Raw genomic sequence first — 21,749 nt, forward strand, 5'->3', positions numbered from 1 at the left:
GCCATTGTCTTCACAATTGCTAGCCTGAATTCCATCTCCGACATCTTGGTTATATCTGCATCCATTTGTAAATCCTCTGAGTCTTTTCTGTTTTGGGGGCTCCTCCTCCTAGTCATTCTGTTGATGGGTGTTTGAGGGAATGTATAGAGTCCAAATTATTGACCAGAACCCAAGCAAGATACACTGTTTTCTTGGGACCTTAGGGTTGCTGGCCTCTTGTTCTCCCAGCCTGTCTTCTGTGGGAGGGGCCTGCCGCGCTGTTACTCAGGCAACCCTGTTTGGGCGGAGTTGCCCTGCCCCCCAGTGGCGGGGGATGGGCTCAGTGGGAATCAGTCTTTGGGGCTTTTGTTCTCTGGCGCCTTCCCCTGGCGGTTTTCCGTGTCTCTTCTGTGAGTCAGAGCAGAAGAGACCGTTTCCAACCCTCTGCCTCAGAGCAGAGAGACCTCAGTCTGTTCTTCAGTGAGCTCTCCAGGCCACACTGTCTCCGTTTCTGTCCGTGCTGCTATAAACTGCAGCGTCCTGGGTTGTGCGCCCCTCCGCAGCGCCCCCAGTCCTCCTCCAGGTTGGGGCACGTCTCTGCCCTTTGTGCTTCTAAACCCCACCAGCTGCTCCCAGTTTGTGTGCGCGCGACTCCGCTGCTCGGGGTTTCCACCCCCGGGGGTTGCAGTTCACTGGTGGGACCCGGCGCACCGGGTTTTGGTCTCGGAGGCTGCAGTTCGTGTGCGCGTGACCGTCGCTCCGGTTTCTGTCCGGGGGGCTGCAGTTGGCGCGCGCGACCCCGCAGCTCTGGTTTTCCACCCCGGGGGCTGCCCTAAAGTTCTTTCCCGATGCTGCCGGTCTGCGAGTCTGTGCCCCGTTCACAGCGCACGAGGCTGTCACTCACCGGCGGTATAGGATCCCCACGGACAGGCACCCTCCCGCCGCCGTTTATCCTCCGATGTCTGCCCGCCGGATCTCAGCTCTCCGCTTTGTACCTCAAAACCAACTGCCTGCGATATTCTGTTTGTAGAAATCCAGATCTTCTTACATCTCAGGCTGGTTTTGTGGGTGCTCAGAGTGGTCTGGTAGATATCCAGCTCAATCCCGGGGACCAGCTGAAATAGGGTCCCCTACTCCTCTGCCATCTTTCCCCCCTCCGATGAGTTAGATTTTTATGGTAAATTCCCTTTGTATGTTTATATCTTGTTATGGCCTTGAGTTCTTACTGTGTTGTTCTCAATCATCACAAACACATGCAACATAAGGCTAAATATTTTTTCTGCTGTAATATTCATGCATCTATAAAAGAGAGAGTGCAACCACTTGGGAATGGACGGACCTTTTCGATTTGCAGGCCAGACTCCAGTTTTATCTTTGGAGCAGGCAGCATGCCCAGTTTAGATTGTACTTTGTTTCTAGGCCATTTTGCCTTGGTTAAAGTCATTGTCAGTGGGTGAAATAGCTTGTGTTGTACTTTTTTTGCATAAAATTTTGGTTTCAAGGCCTACAAGAGAAGGAAGAATCATCCTACATTTCTACTCTATGGCCCCCAGATGGGACCCTTTCTGGTGATGGTTTGGGAACAACAGTAGAAATAGGTTTGAGAATCGTAGAACAGAGATGCTCAGTGCTGAAGGACAGGGAGGACACATTTTTGCTATGCTCTGCTTTCTCTGACCTGTGCCCCAAGCTTCCACAACTTCCAGTGAAGCTTTGCAAACCAATTTCATTTTTAAACATGTGTCAAGAGCAGAATCACTTGTAGGTTTATAATAGGTCCAAAGATGTCTATGGGGCAGAGGGGTGTGAAAAGATGACAAAAGTGGTGGGAGCAGGAAAGAAAGCAAGAGATAGTGAATAAGCAGAAAGGATTATGAAATCAGTCTCCTTTATTTTTTAAAGATTTTATTTATTTATTTGACAGAGAGAGACACAGCGAGAGAGGGAACACAAGCAGGGAGGAGCGGGAGAGGGAGAAGCAGGCTTCCCGCCGAGCAGGGAGCCCGATGCGGGGCTCGATCCCAGGACCCCGGGATCATGACCTGAGCCGAAGGCAGACGCTTAACGACTGAGCCACCCAGGCGCCCCGAAATCAGTCTCCTTTACATTCCCCAAATGTATTTGAGGAAGATGATCCTTGAGGAGGAGAAACACCAGTGATGATGGAGGAGGTGAAGAGGCAGAGGGAGGTAATGGTGGAGGGAGTGGCGGATGTGGTGACAGAGAAGGAGACAGAGGGGAAGGATGTAGTGGAGGAAGAAGAAGAAGTAGTCTGAGAGGTTATGGAAGTGGGACAAGTGGGAGAGATGGAGATGGAGGGGGAGGAGATGGTAAAAATAGTGGAGTTGAAGGCAGTCGAGCTGGTGGTGGAGGTGGTGGTGGTAATAACGGTGGTGAAGCTTATGGCTGAGGCGCTGGGGGAGACGGAGATGATAATGAAGATGGTGCAGGCGGGTGGTGGAAGAAGAGTTGGTGGAGAAGCTGATGCAGGTACTCGGGGTGGTGGAGGCAGTAACCAAGAAGGTTGCGAAGGCGGTGGCCAAGGTAGTAGAAGAGGCAGAGGAGGTGGTAGAGGGAGTGGAGACAGTGGCGGAGGTGGTAACATGGGTGGAGACAGCTGTGGGAGTGGGCGTGGCCCTGGCAGTGATGCAGGAGGCGGAAGGAGCGGCGCGGGCGGGCGTTGTGGAGGTGGTAGACGTGGCGGCGGAGACGCGCGTGGTGGTAGCTGAGGTGTGGAGCCTACTGGGTCCTATGAAGAGTCAGTCTTAACAGAAGGCAGAGTGAAATATATGCACGAATGCCTGCGAGAACCAGCAGCCATTTGGAATACTGGTTTTTTTTTTTTAAGTTTCTACAGAGGGCTCTCAGATATTTTTCTTACTAACTGCGTACATTTTGGCCTTGGAGTCTGAAATTCGTATTTTCCTAAATGACTCAGACAGCCGTTGAACAACATTAATGACCATTCATTCTCACTCTGAATGGATGCCTTTTACGTGCTAGACTGGATCAAGCACAGGACATCAAAAATGAAAAATACTTAGTTCCCATTTTCATTGAGGAAATAGACCTATAAACAGCTAATTACAATACAGTGAAATTAAATGCAATGATAGTGATGTTAAACCTCCAGAGAGGAGTGATAGATAACCAAAGGTGGGTAGTGTTGGGGCCAGGGGAAGCTTCCTGGAACAGGTAACACCTTAAGGATGAGAGAATTGGAGATGAGTTGGGTAAAGGGGAAGATGAGCAGTACTGGCCACTCTGGCTCTCTACATGACTTCCCTTCCTGTCTACTTGGGTATGTAAAGCTCTTTGCATTATGTTGGCATCTAGAATCAGGTTTGAAAGCATCTGTGGAGGCAAAAAGTAAATCATAAGTGGGCTTAGAGTCTTCGGGTGCTTAGTCATGACATGTTCAAAAGTAGAGATACAAGGATGAATCTCAGAGCTGGTGCCATCAAATTCTTCAACCCCACCCATTCTCTGAGCTTAAGAAGTGAGTGGGAAGACAGAATTCGAATGAATAGTTTTTCCTATCAGAGGAAGCAGGACAAACAGCACTTAGGCTGGGATGGGTGGGCGGGCAGGCATGCAGTATCTGTGTAGAAGATGGGTTGCTTACTCAGAGAAGACCTGATATTCAAGAAAAAGTCAGCCAAAAATATGAGTCACTCATTAGACTCTTTGAAAGGTGGGACATGCCAAGGCAGGGAAGGCAAACAGACTCTTTTATTAACTTGGACTAGGATGTACCCTTAGATATAACATGTCTCTAGAAATGAAAAAAAATTCTCTAAAAAAACAGTACACACATATCCTTGACCCAATTAAAATATATCATATTTTAGAGAGAAGGCAGATAACACAGGGTTTGTCAAAGGAATGACTCAATAAGAATGCATGAAATATATTTGAATAGAGAATTTCAAAAGGTTTTTTTTTTTTTTTAAGTTTTATCTATTTAAGTAATCTCTATGCCCAACGTGGGGCTCAAACTCATGACCCTGAGACTGAGTCCCAAGCTCTTCGGACTGAGCCAGCCAGGCGCCCCTCAAAGGTTGTTTTTAAACAGAGAACTTATTAAAGTCTATGAAATACACTTCAGAAAATTGATTTCTTGGAATGAATACTGCAAATGACTGTTCAGAGACCATGAAGAGCAAGCTTTCAGATATACCCCTTGGCCACCAGTTACCCCGTGAAGGGTAAGGAGCGAGGGAGAGGTCAGTGCATCTTTGGGCCATCATGCCTCCACAGGAGGTTGAAGACTGGCTTCATGCTGTTTATGCAGAATTTCCAAATTGGAGAAGGCCCTTCCCTTATCCAAAAGGCTTGGGTTCTTTGCCCACCTACCCTGGAAAGCAGGCTGTGGATTGTACCAGATGAAATATTAGAAGCTGACCTCTGAACCACATATTTAAATTCATTTCTGGTTTATTCTTTCCAAATAGCAATTGAGTTTGACTATTGTGTTCAGCCATCTGCAGCCCATGTTTATAATTGTTCGTGCTATCATTGTCTCTGAGATTTTCCCGGTTAATATTATTAAAGGGCGGATATATGATTTCCTGGGTGGTTCAGCTTGCTCTTCTGGTCCGTTTTGATAAGAAAGTGCCTACCTGCTGCATCAAGGGGCTTTCACTGGCATTTTGAATGTTTGCTTGTGAGGAAATAATATAGGAGACAGAACCACTCTACTGGTTGCCTTTCAGATAGAGAATTCTGTTTAATTTGCAAAAACTATTTATAAATTTGAACTATTAACTCAGCCTTTCTTGCTGGCCTTACAAAAGCAGCTCTTAGGAAATAAAGCATTTGGGACCCAGTGGGAAAGAGTCCAAGCTCATCCTGCCAAATCTCCTGAGTTATCCTGACTCCCACCTGAGAATTTGGGATTTTCTAATAAGAAGGGGAGGGAGAGATTGGCCCCATTTGGAACAGAGATGATAGAGAGTAAATAGATTTGTCTGTTTTTCAAAGATAATTGTGGTTATGAAACAAAGCTAAGTAGGTAGCAAAATCCTACGCAGATTACAAAAGACGTTCTACATCTCTGAGTTAGCACACGTAATTTTAGGCCCCGAAGCAATGTCTGGTGGACCAGTTGAACGTGCTAGGGCAATTGTTGAATGAATCCAAGAGAAGCCATGGTTGGAATTAGATCATGGATTATAGAATTCCTAGAACTGGAAAGGCCTTTAGAGATTTTCTAGGCAAACCCTTTTGCTTCACTGCTGAGGAAACTGGAGCTCAGAGAAGCGTGGCTATTTCAAGTGATTCTGAGCGTGGCTAAAACCTAGGCTCCTGATCCTCTGTGCGGTGCTTTGATGTAGGGTCAATTGGACTTCAAGTAGTGGTCTGCTGCCTTCATTGTGGATGTTCTCCAGACCATGTCATGGGTGGCATGCGAGTCCTCACAGCTATTCCTGCTACTCAACGATCACAAAACATCTTGCTCCCATTTGTTTTGGCCACACCTCTCCTGGGAGGGCAACGTGCTCTGTATTGATGGATCCACAAAGCCCAGTTCTGCCATTAAGGAGGCTCAGGGGGTGCTTTGAGAGTCAGTTCCTAGGCTGGCGCTTTCCACCCCAAACTTTCTCATTTCCTGGGATTCTTTCTCAAGCTAAGGGGAAAAGTAGCCAGGTCTGGATTTCTGCTTTGCCGAAAAGTTGATAACATTTGCAGAAGTCTCCATCAGGTTAGTCAAACTCTCTGAGCTTTTGTTTCTCATATGTAAAAGAAAAATAATAATTCACAGGGTTTGTGACACACACAGTCCTGAGTGCAAGGGAGGCATTTAATATATGTTCTCTCTCTTGCTTGTATAATAAAATTTCTGAATATGCTGGCTTATGATTAGTTTAAGGAAAATTATTTTGACAGCTTTTTTTGTTTATGAAGATAACACATATTCATTGTAGAAAAATCAAACAATGTTGAAAATTATGAAGTCCCCTGAATGCCTACCATTCAGATATAACTATTCTACATACTTCTACATTGGTCCAGTCATCTCTTTATGCATCTATGTCTATATTTGTATTTATAATTTTACATACAATGAAATCATAATACAAAAACTCTTTTGCGATCTACTGGGCAAGAGGTCAATTCAAAGAAAATGCTAGTAGATATTTTCTGCCAGATCTGGGGGCATTTTTAGTCCCAAATGTAGGATACAGTGGATAACACAATTTCATCTCACAGATTAAAACTTTGCTATGACCTGTTTGGTAGTCTTCTCCCCATCTGTCCCTTTCCTCTATTCTCCCCAGTAGAGAGAGAATATACGATGTCATTTTTGGAGTTTTGCAAAAAATTTGCCAACCAGGGAAGTCTACTTTATTTATCTTTTTTTTTTTTTTACTTTTATTTATCTTAATAAAAGGCCGGGTGAATAAATGGTATCTATTGCTAATCCCCTTGCAGCCCCTTGAATCTTCTGAGTTTGACCCTTCCCCTGTTTTCCATAGGACTCATCCGCAGGAGGACACAGACTCTTGTGTGCTTTAGCGCATTGGGTCTTGCTGACCGGTAGCTATGGGCAACCATTATTTTTGTTTAGACTAATCTCCCTGATGGCCCAGTGGCTTTCCCCATGAGATAGACAGAGTAACATTACCTATCCTCTATCCTTCACCTGCCTCCCAGCTTTGTCTGTTTTCTCTGTTTCTTTGGGCCTGTGCTAGTGGTGATCTGAGTGATAATTTAGCACCAGACATTAAGAAGGCACGCAGACCAATTCTGCCAAGAGTTTATAACCTAATGCTGCTATCTGCCCATTCACATCAGTACTCATTAGTAGAAAATACAACTAACTGAAAGTCTTTGGGTGTTGGGAGACTTGGATCCTACTGAGCAGATGCAAACCTTCAGTATTACAATCTTATGTAGGAGTATCACCCCAGCATGGAAAGGTTCTCACTTATGAAGGGAGGATGTCAATATTCATGTGGTCCCAGCCCACCAAGATAATGTAAACAAGGCCTTTCTTACACTTTGAGATCCTGTGATTAGAGTTAGCAATTTCAAAGTAACATTTCCAGGCTGTTTTGTGTTTTGCCATAATTGGGCCAAACTCTCTCCCAGAGTCTCTGTGAGTTCAGAGCTTCTTCCCAGTCTCCCTTCTCCTCACTGCAGGAATCTGCACTGATTAATTAGTGCCAGATGTATTGGGGTAGTTTTGTCCAAGAGCTTTCATCTAGGAAGAGGTGGGTTGAGTACACCCACTTGTTTCCCACCGTCTCCAGAAGGAGCAGCTTTTAACTATGAGTCTGAGGCAGGGCTTTGAACTATGACCTAAAGATGAAAGGCTCATCACCAATCTTACCTGCTCATCAAAGACCAGGCAGCGGGGGTGATATGCAATCGAGGCTCACTGGCACCTCTAATGCCTGCCCTGACAGAGTTCTGCCAGGGCCTGTTGTGGAGATGAAGACATTATGGGGCCACATGGGTGGTTCTAGAACTTCTGACCTTGTGCCAAGTTTCTATCATAACTTAAGATTATCTAGACATGTTCTCATTAGGAGCAATGGTTAATTTGAAGGAAATATAATATCCTTAAGTTAGAATTTTGCTTTTTTGAGCTTCTTCTCCAAGAGAAAGCTTCTAATTTATGTGGCCTCTGACATCCAAGGAGGATATGTGTGTGTGTGTTCATTCTCATTCACTGATTATTTTAAGCTTTATCCCTATAGATTGAGAATTACTGCATAAGATGGTAAGATGTTCTGGGTGAGCAAGGAGGGAAGTAGAAGGCATAATTCTGCAGGAAAATGAAATGGACTTTCCATATATTTGTATTCATGTGTGCTCATAAATGGATAACCTGGAATTTCTATTTCTAAATTCTGAAGGAAATCCATGACTAACATGTCTTATCTATGACTGAAAGATTGGTGCTACTTTTTTTTTTTTTTTAAGATTTTGTTTATTTACTTGTCAAAGAGAGAGAGCACAAGCAGGGGGAGTGGCAGGCAGAGGGAGAAGCAGGCTTTCCGCACAGCAGGGAGCCCGATGCGGGGCTCGATCCCAGGACCCTGGGATTATGACCTGAGCCGAAGGCAAATTCTTAACTGACTGAGCCACCCAGGCATCCCTTGGTGCTACTTTATAATTAAATAATGAGAATGAGTAGATGAGTGATGATGAGGAAGCTGAATTTGACTGGGACACATTTGAATTTCTGTTGTGCTCCTCCTCCCTTGGTTAGCAGAGAGGCTAAAAAGAAGTTACCCAGGGTTCAAGAGAGGAGAGCTAGGTTTTCCCAGAAAATGTGGACAGAAGTTTCTTTGTGTGCTAGGTATTTTCCATTTTTCTCTCCAGGTCTACTCACCATCTTTCTCCACCCACTGACTACATTGGAGGCTCCTTTGCCCTTTGTCTTTTAGTGGGTTTGACAGTAGGAGGCATCTATGGTATGTGGAGGCCAGGAAGGGAGTAAGTCAGGATATTTATTCTCTTGATTCCCTTCCTGCTAGGTTGCTGTGGGTTGTCTGTGTCCATCTACCTATGACCATAGCTCCTGTTGGAAAGTCCCTCCTCTCTCCAGACTAAGACGGATGCTTCCTCCTCTTGGCCTTTCAGCTACATGGTAGTAAGAGCTCCCTGTTGTTGCTAGACCCGAGGCTGGTTTCCTTACACTCTACTATCCCTCTTTGTAAATAATCCATTTATTAGACTTTCCTCTGTTACCATGTTTGATGTGCCATCTTTTTCTTCATGGGTCCAGACTATTATACTTGATGAATATTTTATCCTTTGATGACAAAGAACAGAAGCTTATATACACTAGCTCAAGTACAAAGTGAATTTACTGAAAGGACACAGAGGGGGTAAGGGACATATACCAAATCATCTGGAAAGTCAGTTTCCAAAACCATTCTTCAGTCTTTGGTGGCACTCTGCCTTTTCTTATCTCTGCTTCTTCTGTAAATCTGCTTGCTTCTACTGCTTTCTACATATTGGCATTCTCTCTTCTGTCTCATAAATTATTGTTTTTTTAAAAAATTTGTTTGGCCATGGTATAAACTCTGGCTTTGACCCTATTTAACCTTTTAGTCAGGGAGTCCCTACCATTTACCTGTTTCTCAGTGTCCTATTTCCCATATCCCAAGAGAGAGAATCAGAGAGGCCCAGTTTGAGTTAGGTCCATTTATGGTCCATTCAGGTATGGTGGAGGACAGAGGTACACAGGACTGTTCTTTCCAGGGATGTGAACTTTCTTTCTTCCAAGAAAGGTGTGTGGTTGGGGATAATTGCTAGCATTTCTACATAGTACAGTGAGTCAGTCTTGTGAAGAGTATCTAATTCAAATTCCAGGTGAGAGTATTGGCTAATTTAGTCCTTATGTCATTTGGAAAGGCAGTTTATCTGCTTCATTCTTTAAAAATTTCAGAGGAAAGACATTTGATAATTCCAGAAACCTTGGAAGAGAGCTCTGCTGATGATTTTTTAACCCCTTATATCTAACCTGCTATGGACTTTGCTCATTTATTTCTAATTTCCTGCCTTTAACGGTAACCAATGCACTGTTCAATGTGACACTAATGGAATCCTTCTTGGTGACTATGATAGAAAGTGATTAATGAGATACAGAAACAATCCTGATCTTTCTTTAAGATAAACATTATATCCTTGCCACCACAGCTGCTGCCATGACCAAGATGGCTGGGAGACCCACTGCCTACCTCAAGGATGCCTGGGCCAAGGAGATGGTGCTGGTCGCATCCTTCACCATTGGGGGGCTCACTATAATTCTGCCCTCCTCAGCCCCTTCACCAAATATGCCACGATGATTAACCAAGCCACAGCCTACAACTATCCAGTGCCCCTCCAAGATGATGGGAACATGCCCCACATGCCCAGCCACCCCCAGGACCTCCAGGGCCCAAGATTGGAGTGGCTGAAGAAATTGTGAGCATCTCTGGTGACATGGAGGAGGCCCCCTCCCCTGTGGCCAATAACATATGAAAAGTGACTCCAGGTGAAAAGAAAAAGGTAACCATTATATCATACTTGGGAGTGAGCCTGTATTAAAATCAGGTTTTCAGTCCCCACTTAAATATGAGAAGAAAACCAAAGATTACAAAACATCTGAGGAAAGCCTCTAACATTTGAGAGAGAAAGAGGGAAAGAGAGAGAGAGAGAGGGAAGGAAACAGAAACAAAGCAACTTGGAAGAAACAGATTAAACAGAAGAAGAAAAATTTAAAAATTAAGGTGTATCATTAATATGGAGAATGAGAGAAGACATGGCCTGCATGAAATAAGAATACTATTTATACATGAAATAAGAAAGAATACTATTTAAAAAGGAATATTCAGTGGATAAAAAATAGACTCCTAAAATTTAAAAATGTAACAGCAAAAATGAAAAACTTGGTGCAAAGATGGAAGATAAGGTTGAGTAGATCTCCCTGAAATAAAGCAAAAATAGAAGGAGATGGAAAATAGAGGATGAGATATTAATAAAAATAATTTTTAAGGACAGTTTGAGAGATCCAACATCTGAATAATGAAAGTTCCTGAAGAAGGAAATAGAGAAGATGGAGAGGAGAAATTCATCAACCAAACAATTCAAGAAAAATTTCTCTGGAAGGGCATAAGCTTCCAGACTGAAAGGATTCATTAAGGACCCTCAAAATGGATGAAAATAGACCCACATCAAGGGCTCTTCATTATGAGATTTCAGAATATTGATGACAAAGGAGATCCTACAAGCTTTTAGAAAGACAACAAGTAAGTCACATAAAGAATTGGGATCAGAATGGCTTTCGACTTCTCAAAAGCAAAATTAGAATGTAGGGAACAATAGAGCAATATGCTTCCAAATTATTACCAACCCAGAATTTGATACCCATTCAAAGGATCAGTTAGATATGTGGGGGGAATCTTCAGACGTACTAATTCTCAAAACTATTTCCTTCCCACATACCTTTTTTTAGGAAGTGACTGGTAGATGTGTTCCATGAAAATAAAGGTGTAAACTAAGAAAAAGCTAGATATGAGACACAGGAAGCTGGGAACAAAAGGAATCCACAGGACAGTGAAGGGAGACACCAGGAAGACAGTGAGTGCACCAGGCATAGAGGTATGGAACAGATTAGAAAGTTCCTGAACACACTTCTTCAGGAAGATGAAATTAATAGACTATCCCATGTGTTGGAAGTCTTGAGAAGAGATTTAGACAACTGTCAAAGATAGGTATTAAATTAATGATAAGTACATAGAAAATGAAATAAATGAAGATAATAAGGCAATTATTAATTCCAGGGAAAATAAAAAGTTGCACAAGAAAGGAAAAATAATTACAGTTATTACATGTGAATAGTATTTATATAGTAATGATACTATAAACTCCAAATATTGCTCTATCTAAAATTACAAAACTATAATTATTTTGGGAAGATGAAAAGATGGGAAAGGTGCATGAGTACAGTGAGATGGAGAAAAGAAAAAGAATAAAATCTTTAAATTTTACTATAATAGGAGGTCAATAAATGTAAGACTGGAAGAGAAACACAACTAAACAGTAGATTTACAAAACTGTTATTTAAAGACTTAGAGACCAATTTCATTTAATTGGTGAAAAGTCGTGAAAATACCTCATGAAAGGGGGATATGGGGCTGAGGGAGATAAGAAACTACCATTTTTTTTGTAATAAACCTTGTAGAATTATTTGACTATTAACTTTAAACATGCATGTTTATCTGATTAAGAAATATTAAAAAAACCAATAAAAAGAAAATTAATTAAATAATTAAAAGTACGCACACACCCCAGACAGCCATTGCTAAGCAATTGGAATTGGTGAACAAAACGAAGGCATCCTTATTTGGGCAATATGAAAACCATACGGGCAGGAAAATCGTTTTTTGAATATTATTAGAGCATTGATTATTTTGAAGAAATGGATTGTGGAGGTGGCTCATTAGCATTGACGCCCATCACCACAAGGTGTGTGGGACATAAGCTTGATCTTTTCATTGTGGGCAGCAAGGTGACAGGCCAGGTCAAAAGGCAAGGGACTGTCATTCCAGCTAAGAGGAGTAGACTTCAGGTGTAGATAGATGAGAGGTCAATTTCAGGGTGATCAGCCAAGACAAGTATTAGAGATGTAGGCAGGTAGAATCCAAAGGCTGGGCGGTCAGAGATAGGAAGAGGGGTAACAGAGGGCAGATCTCAACTCTGCTTAGTCCTAAGGGGAGGGGATTTGGCCTTGTAGACTATTTCATATTGCTTGCTAGGCACAGGTGTAGCCCAAAGCAGCTGGAAGCCTATAGATACCCTCATCTGTTTGCTCTGTGCTCTTCCTCTCTTTGACCGTTACCGCTGAATTCCTTTGCCTTTCTCTGTATGCGTCACTTTTAGCTACATTCTTAGCCCTGCTCCGGAACCTGGGCCCAGTCCTCCATCAGCCGCTCCCTAACTTTGCATAGTCATCTGCTTACCTTCTGATGTTGGCAGCACAACTGGATTCTGTCTTTTACCTCAATTTTCCAACAACTGATACCTTGCCCCGAACTCTGGTCTCCCCTGACTAATCTGAGACCTGATCTCCTAAATGCAACCACATGGTAAATGTGCACACCACTTGGAGATACTTTGTTCCCAGCCATGCAGAAAATCCGTGCCCCAGACCTTACTTTCACCTCTGGCCAAGGTGTTATTTGTATCTCATCTCCTTTTCCTAGTGTAGATGAAGTTTTTATACCCAGGGCTTTGCCGGTCTTTTAGTCCAATAAGGCTCAAGTCTTGGCCTTATTCCCACGCTAGGAATTTATTGGGCATTCACAGTCAACCTATTTGGAATCTTCCAAACACACTTTGCATGGTTTTCATGGATTACCTCAACTCCCTGAGGTTCTAGCTAGGATTACCAACACCATGTTCTAGAGGAAGAAACTGTATTTTAACGATAGGAGGGGACTTGTCCATGGTCAAAGTAAGAGAGCAGGGCAAGAATTCAAACACAGGTCATATGGCTCCAGCTCTGGGCTGGGATTACAAGGCTCATTGCCCCTTGCAGTCTTGGTTTGAGCTCTAGGATCTACTTATTTTCCCAGGCCTGGCCTTATCTGACTCAACTTATCCTGCTTCCAAACCCTGGATCTGGTAGCAGGTGAATCCTGCTTCTGCTCGATGTGGAGGCTGATGTGCCAAGTTGTCTTCACGGAATTTGCTTCCATGAAGTTCCTAGGTGATTCTATTAGTCCCCTTCATGGTCTCATGCCCCAGAGAAGTTCCCTAGGTTCTCAAAATGTGGTTCCTAGACCTGGGGTCATGGTCAGAGGGAGTCTGATAGGGTCAAGTCGTCGCTTTGGCTGTTGTTGAATATGTTTAAATCAGATGTGTTCAGGAAGAAGAAGGGCAGGAAGATGTGTTTCTTTTTTTTTTTTTTTAAAGATTTTATTTATTTGAGAGAGAGAGTGAGCGAGAGAGGAGAGAGCACAAGCTGGGGGAGGGGCAGAGGGAGAGGGAGAAGCAGACTCCCCGCTGAGCAGGGAGCCCAGTGCAGGACTTGATCCCAGGACCCTGGGATCACGACATGAGCTGAAGGCAGACACCCAACTGGCTGAGCCACCCAGGCGCCCCGGGAAGATGTGTTTCTATCTTGGGTTGCCATGCCACCCAACTAGTGGGCTCCTTACCATCCATGTCAGGAAATAGGAAACAGGGAATAAGAAATAGAAGGGGGAAATGTGAGAAATCACTTTGTTCAACACCTGACCTTATACCATGGAGTATTGAAAAAACTGTTCTAGAGGCCTGAAATGAAGAAGTTGGAGTGAAAAAAAGAATAATATGAGAGAGGCTGCAGGTCAAGACAGATGGGAAAGAATCTGATGTCAATGTTCTTGAGAGCTAAAGAAGGCTAGATTCACACACTGATAATTTAGTGTTAAATGGGCCAGGTCTCTCTTTGTTACAACTTACTTTATCTCCCCAGGGGCTGCTTGACATGCCCAAATGATAAAATAGTGGCAATCACAGCACTTTCCAGAAGGTGTCTATCTGGATCTGGATTGAGGCTGAAAGCCGTGACTTGCCTTATTCTTACAACAATATGAGGCAGTTGTTAAATTTAATATTTTTTTTCCTTTCACATAGTTCAGTGATTAAAAAAAGAAAACCACCTACCCACTCACCGATCTCCTTGGCATTTGGCTTCAGTCAGTTCCTCCCGTTTGCTAGTTTGTCTACATGTTTTGGGGTGTTTGGCACCTGCTCCACATCTGGGAGAACACACCTGCCGAAGTGCTGGTCCCTAGTTAAGTCAGGGCTTTTCCGAGCTTTTGAACAGCGAGTCTGCTGATACCGCCTAAGTGCCTTTCTGAGCAGGGATTCCATGATTGATGATGGGCGAGAGTAAATAAATTTCAGTAAGTACACACAAGAGTGGATCAGGACAGTAAGTGCTTACTATGAACAATCAATGGGCATTATTTTAAAGGAGATTAAAATTTCCTGGACTTAATCCTCCTGCTAGAACTGCATTGGTAGCAGAGGATGAGTTACTGTTTTCTCCAGGGAGGTGGTGAGAAGAGCATCTGTGCCTTGTGAGTAAAATCATGTAGTAAAATAAGCAGTTTAGAAATCTGTTCAGTTTGGAACTCAATTCTCTGATGAAATACGTGTTTGTAGTGTACGAAGTGGAAGAAGATGATTCTGGGCAGCAAATGTCTGCAGATTGTAAGTGATGCAGAACTTTATCTCTTCCTGCAACATTCTTGGGCATCATCACTGCTTCTCTATCCTACAACATATGTGATAGAATCAGATGTTTGCTGGAGTTTGGCATGGGACTTTGAGCCTGCCCAGTACTCTAGAGTGTACTTTGCTTTCCAACAGTGAGCTGCACTGATGTAATATGATGTCTTGGCTGAAACTTGAAACCTAACTTTTTTCTAAGCTTGACGATTTATTTTCAGAAGCTGGGAAGACTGTCACTTAAAATGTAAAATAGTGTCTATCTCCTAAGAGGCGAAAGCTTAAACCTGGCTTTGGGACTTTCGTTCTATAAAAAAAAAAATCTTAGGTATCCATGCATTTTTTGGCGGAGGTGGGGGGATGGGGAGGGAGGAAACTGTGAACTCAAGATTTTCCTGACCCTAAAGATTTAAATATTATCAATGAAAATCACGTATATATTTTAGCAAAGTAAAGATTTCGAGACATCTTTATTTTTTTGTGGGAGAAATTTTCTCTAGTTGGATTTAAACTGCCCTCTGCCTTGTATCAGGGTTTGATCAACTGTGGCCTGTGGTACAAATCTGGCCTGCTACCTGTTTTGTCAATAAAGTTTTATTGGAACACAGCCATGCTCATTAATTTGCATATTGTCTATGGCTATCTTCCTACTACAAGAACAGGTAGTCATGACAGAGACTGTATGGCCTCAAAGCTAAAATATTTACCATCCAGCCCTGTACAGAAAAAAAATGTGCCATCCCCCACCTTTTGTTACTGCTTGTCCTTACGTGTGTGCTCTTACTTAAATAGTTGCTTATGGCCATTGGAACTAGAAATCGCAAAATGACAGAGAGATAGGCGGGCCTGAACTTCATGTTGTGCTTGGAGTAGACCTTGATGATGACCTGAGTTCGGCTTGGCCTAAGTCATACTGGCTGCACTGTTGATGTCCTGCACATGATGTCATTCCAGGCTGAGTCACCCCGATTTTACTAATACTGAACTATTATTTCCTGATGTGATTGTCTCATGAGGGCCACAGGACAAGACTTCACTCCATGCCATATAGGTGGCTACAGGTGAGATTTCCCTTGAAGGGAGTGGATTTTCTCACTGTCAGTCATCCTGGGAAGAGAGCAATTCTTGGATAGGAAAAGAAGATTTGAGAAACATGCCTTAGACTAAGGTGAACAGGAAACTTCCTCTGCTGTTTCACTTCACTGTGGAGGTTGGGTGTGAATCCTGGGGAGAGCGGGAAGGCCCAGGAGCACTTCTTTTGTGGGGAGGTGATCTTGTCATGGCTTCTTCCCGAGCATTCATGAGACAGCATCCAGGGATCTCCCAGAAATACCAGAGTGATACTAGGGGTTGAGAAGAGGAGGCTGATGTCTGGCAGTATACTGAGGAGGACTGAAACCATGGACTCAATATTACTGATGGCCTAATAGCTAGCACCCTCCACAATTAGTTCAGGTATCAAGTGACCATCTTCAGGGGAGGCTGGGTGCCCCCTCAGCTCCAGGGCGATGGGTGAATTTTGATTAGTCTGAGGCCATCAGAGTAATTCCACCCTTCTTGCTGAGTAAACAAAATGGCCATGTGACACCCTTCTGGCCAAGAAGAAACAAAAGGAAGTTTTCTGGATCACTTGTGGGAAAGGTTTCTAGTTCTTAAATATGAGAAGCACAAGATGCAGAGATTTTTTCCCCTGTTTTGGATATAGCTGTGAGGATGTGACATGGACACAGCCCGTTTTGCAACTATGAGAGGGAGTTGTCAACCTGCCAAGGGTGACAGTAGAATACGGAAGGAACTTGAGCCCTTGATGGCATCAGAGAGCTACTGAATCACATAGATATAGAAGGGATGTAGAACTTCATGAGCTGTGAGAGAATATAATCACCTTATTGTCCGAGCCACTTTTCATTGGATCTTCTAGTATTTGTAGCCAACTTAATACTCTTAAGTATTTAATATGACCTCTATATAATTACAAGTTGGCAAGACTTAGAAATGGTAACTATATTCTTAAAGTACATTCATGCAAAGATAAATAGTTGTGGTCACCAAGTAGTTAAGTTTAATTAAAATGGAGAAATCTAATGAGTCTGGATAGCGGCATATGTACCCCAAATCTTTTTTAGTTGGTAAGAAATCCAGAAAATTATAGTCTTAAATTTCATAATAATAATAAATAAACAATGGAAGGACCAGAAAAATTACTTGGGTAACTTGATCAATCGGTATCTTATTTTAAAAACATTTAGGGATGCCTGGGTGGCTCAGTCAGTTGGGCATCTGCCTTCAGCTCAGGTCGTGATCCCAGAGCCCTGGGATGGAGTCCTGCATTGGGTTCCCTGCTCAGTGGGGAGCCTGCTTCACCCTCTGCCCCTTCCCCCACTCGTGCTCTCTCCCCCCTCAAATAAATAAATAAAATCTTAAAAAAAATAAAAACATTTTAATTTATATATATTCTTACCGTAAAATTTCAAAAAAGTATACAAGTATTAAAAGTCCCAAGTGATCACTGTTGAGTTGGCAGTATGGGGTCTACCAAGCAGAAGAACTAGGATGCCAGCAAGGACCCAGCAGTGAAGACTGGTTGGATGCTAGGAATCAGGCAGAGATGCAGTTGTAAAGCTGTGGGAGCCAGAGTCCAAGAAGGCCCATGCTGGCCTCCTGGAATGCATGTCTGTGTGGTTTTCCCTCCCATACTGGATAGGGCTGACCTGTGTGACCCAACACGATACTGTGGACACGATGCTTGTGACTTCTGAGGCTAGGTCATAAAGGATATTACAACTTCTGTTGTGGTCTATCTTGATCCCTTACTCAGCTGCCATGTTGTGAGGACACTCAAACAAACTCACGTAGAGGTCTATGTGGCAAAGAACTGAGGCCTCCAGCCAACAGCTATGGAGTGAGCCATCTTGGAAGCAGATTTTTCCACCCCAGTCAAGCTTCAGCCAGCATCTTGACTGTATAACCTCGTGACAGACCCGGAGCCAAAACCACCCAGTTGTCCCTGGATTCCTGACCCTCAGAAATTATATGTAATAATAAGTGCTTGTTGTTTTAGGCAGGTAAGTCTTGGGGTAATTTGTTGCACAGCATGGATAGCTAATATAGAGGCCAGGCCTCCCGGGTCTCACCCCACACACCACAGGGGCCTTGATAGCTAGTCCGGCACATTAGCAGGTGGGGATAGGATTCCTGCTTCAGTGCTCACTTCCGGTCAACTTAGGGTATGGTCACCCTTCAGCCTAAAGGTCCTCAGAGGGTACAGCCAGGGAGGGCTGGGGCAGTTGGAGCTTGGTGTGTTAGTGTGTCTGTGCGCAGGCTCACACGTGTGCAGTCGGTATATATGGATACGTGAATCAGTGCTGTTTCCTTGTGCTCTCCCTAAGGAACAGAAGGGCCTCTTTGCTGTGCCCTCTGCCCCCAGGGTGACTATGAACCCTACTTTAGTTGTGATACCTCTTCAGCTTTTGATCCCTTCTTCTGGTTGATTCCCAGAGATACACCTCTCTTTGTAGATTCTACAAAGACTTGTTCTGACTCTTAAATACTCTTTGGAGAGCTCAAAAACTGTGTTTGTGCTGAGCCTTCTGGGCTGTGTGTATTGAAGACACATTCCCTGGCAGGTAGCAAGTGAGAATTGTGTTGGAAATGGGCCAAGTCTGTGGAGCAAAGCATGTGGGGAGGAACTAAATGATACTTGTTTAGGATTCTCCGTTGTAAACACTCTTCCTTCCCCTGGACCTGGCTATTGGTGTAGGGACCACCTGGTGGAGAAAGTTATATAAAACTTAGGGTCGCTGGGCTCTGGGCCTTGGCATTTACCTTAGGTATTAGGGTGTTTGCTTCTACTAACTCAGGAGTTAAGTCATTTCTATTGTTGAAAAAAAAGAAAAACCTCAGCAACAACCCTCAATCGTGTGACTCTTATTGCCTGAAAATGAACTTAAGGAAAAAAGGAGTTCTTTTCTTTTTTTTAAAGATTTTATTTATTTATTTAATTTACATATATTCTTACTGTAAAATTTCAAACAATATACAAGTATTAAAAGTCCCAAGTGATCACTGGGACTTTTAGTGAGAGTGAGAGTGAGAGAGAGAGAGAGCATGAGAGGGGGGACAGTCAGAGGGAGAAACAGACTCTCTACTGAGCGGGGAGCCTGATGTGGGACTTGATCCTGGGACTCCAGGATCATGACCTGAGTTGAAGGCAGATGCTTAACCAACTGAGCCACCCAGGCGCCCCAATAAAAAGGAATCTTAAAAAAAATGTGAAGGCTGTTAACTTCCAGGCAGCATGCACATTTAGAGGGGAGGAAAGACTCTCTGAGCAGGAGAGGCTCATCTCACGCTGCACCTGGATTCTTGCCCCTTTATTTTGCAATAAAATAATATTACTTGCCTTCCTAATCTTGACAGTATATCTTGTTTCAGGATATAGACTTTGTCAGTGAGCCATTCCCTGTTCCCTTCACCCATAATTCAACGAGCTGTTCTTAGTTCTGACTTTCAGAGATAACTTCACATTCTCACAGTTGGTCTTCGTCAGAATCCCTTTTCCCTTTAGGGGACTGGTAACGAGGACAGTGGGCATCAGTTTAGGATCTGAATGGGCAGTAGGCTTCATCTTCCTGTACATCATCTATGTAGCTAATTACAAGGCTCGGGATGGTGTTCAGGATGATTTTCTGGAACTTATCATGTTATGGAGATTTAATTTTGGATTCCTATATATTGGAAACTTACTAAAGAAGTCATGGGGGAAGTGGGCTACCAAGAAAAGAATACAGGCTTTTGGAATCAGCCAGACATGGACTTCCAGTGAGGTGGTTCAGGGTGAGACTGAATCCCAGTTGCACCATTTACTTGGTGGCTAAAATGGGTTTGTAATAGCACCTCCTTCACAGTGTTGCTGTGGGAGTGAAATGAATTAGTGTATGGGAAAGCATTTGGAATGGAGCCTGACTCAGTACAAGACATGCTATTGTTATTGTTATTATTATTATTATTATTACTGACTGTTGTCTTGGGCTAGTAAGTTAACTACTCTAAGCCTGAGTTTCTTCACCTATAAAACCAGAGTAAGGAATGACAATCTCATGGTCCTTGGAATTAACTTAATGTATGTAAAACTTCTAGCCTAATGTCTGGTATTTAGTGGAAGCTCTCTTAAGGGTATTTAATTTTAACATATGATGAATAACCTCCACCTGATTTACCCTGCTATGTTTGAGGCTTGGCAGAAGACTTAAATGAAGAGGTAATACTAGACTGCATTATGACAGTGCGGGGACATGCAGAGCTGAAATAGTCTCCAAAGCAATGTCCCTGCTCCACAGTGAGGTCCTCGCTCCCTGAGGTCATTAGAACCCCCATTCTCAGCCAGTCTTGATTTCCATCAAATGTCTCCTCCTGGAGTAAGTGAGTCTGATTCAGGCACTTGCTCCTTAATCTTTGTGATCATTGAAGGAAGGAATAAAATCCAAAGCTTCTTTTTAACCAGGTCACCAGCAGCGACCTTTGTGAACTTTGGGACCCAGTGAGAGATCTTGACAATTTCTGCTAAGATCTTGTAACTGGCTGAATTACTCTAAGGCCCAAGCCGGGCAGTGACAATTAACGTTTAGCACCGAAGCCTGATTATCGTGTGATAATCGCTCCATTAGCTCATGTTGCTGCTGTTGTTCATAAAAGCCCTCCCGTGTCACTCCCAGACCTCGAGTCTCCTGCTCTGACCTCTCTCTCCATGCACATTTGAAACATTTCTCATTATCCCTCTTAACTTTGCTTGTTATTCCTATGAATGACTTGGGCAATCTCTTATAGTCTCCAAAGCGTGATATTCTGTTCATCTCACACTGCCTCACCCTCCTCTGGTGTGTTCCAGATGGTTTTGTACCAAGCAGAGCATATGCCTCTTTCTTCCCCTTGATTACTCTTTGCGTTTCTTCTCTCTTCTGCATCGTCCTCCATTTGATTTACTTCTGAAGTATTTATTGCTGGGGTGACGTGCATAATGAATACCCTTGGGCGTTCATTAAGTTTAAGTTTGAACAGTTTCTATTTCCCCTTAGTGTCCTTGATGTCTGATTCTTCTGGTTACTTCCTCGTGTAAACTTCCCAGTTTACCAGCATTTACTCCACAAAAATTCATACCTCTCTCTTTCAAGTTGTGCTATATATTTTTTTAAACCGCATGGAACTTATTTTAAAATGATGCCTTACTGGGGCCCCTGGGTGGCTCCAATGGTTAAGCTCCCGACCCTTGATTTTGGCTCGGGTCATGATCTTAGGGTTGTGATGTCGAGCCCTGCATCAGGCTCCACACTGGGTATGGAGCCTGCTTAAGATTCTTTCTCTCCCGCTCCCTCCGCCCCTCCCCACCTGCTCACTCATGTGCGTGCACGCTCTCTGTCTCTCAAAAAAAAAAAAAAAAATTAAAAAAAAGAAAGAAAAAGAAAAAAAAAAGATGCCTTACTAGTGATTTTTAGGATTTCCCTGTCTGTCCCATTCTGTGTAAAGGAATTGCTTCAGGCATCTATTGCTGTAGAACAGTGACCTAAGCCTCAGTGGTTTAGAACACAGTTATTATCTCTTGTGAGTCTTTGGGTTGGCTGGGCATGGGTGGACAGTTTTCACCTAGGGTTTCTCATGCAGTTGCAGTCTGATATTGGGTAGGCTTGTAGTCATCTGAAGACTTGAAGGGGCTGGCCAAACTTTAGGCTCACTCACATGACTGGCAGTTGATGCTGGCTGCTGGCCAAAGGCTCAGCTGAGCTGTCGCACTGAAGCAACTTAACATGGCCTCTCCAGGTGACAACTCAGGCTTCTCAAAGCATGGTGGCCGGGTTCTCAGGAGATGCATCCCAAGAGTGAGCATTCAGAGGTGAAAGATGAAAGACTAGCATTACTTCCATTGCACTTGATCGGTGTGAGTGGGCTTTACAAGGGAGTGAGTACTGAGAGGCGTGCCTCCTTGGGGGAGACTGGCTACCACAAGAGCCAATAGTTCAGTCTGTTCTTGTATTGTTCCTTCTTTTTTTTTTTTT

At 43.4% G+C, this 21,749-nt stretch overlaps 1 protein-coding gene and 1 pseudogene across 5 annotated transcripts in view; both read left to right on the plus strand.

The window, feature by feature from the left end:
• SPTSSA (serine palmitoyltransferase small subunit A) overlaps window positions 1-21,749 on the plus strand; it is a 975,882-nt gene that overhangs the window by 181,855 nt on the left and 772,278 nt on the right. The gene's annotated exons all lie outside the window — the stretch shown is intronic.
• LOC102743657 (NADH dehydrogenase [ubiquinone] 1 alpha subcomplex subunit 3 pseudogene) lies at window positions 9,654-10,239 on the plus strand (annotated as a pseudogene).

The sequence above is a fragment of the Leptonychotes weddellii genome, chromosome 9 (assembly GCF_054177405.1).
Source record: "Leptonychotes weddellii isolate Sample4059 chromosome 9, ASM5417740v2, whole genome shotgun sequence".
Lineage (NCBI taxonomy): Eukaryota > Metazoa > Chordata > Mammalia > Carnivora > Phocidae > Leptonychotes > Leptonychotes weddellii.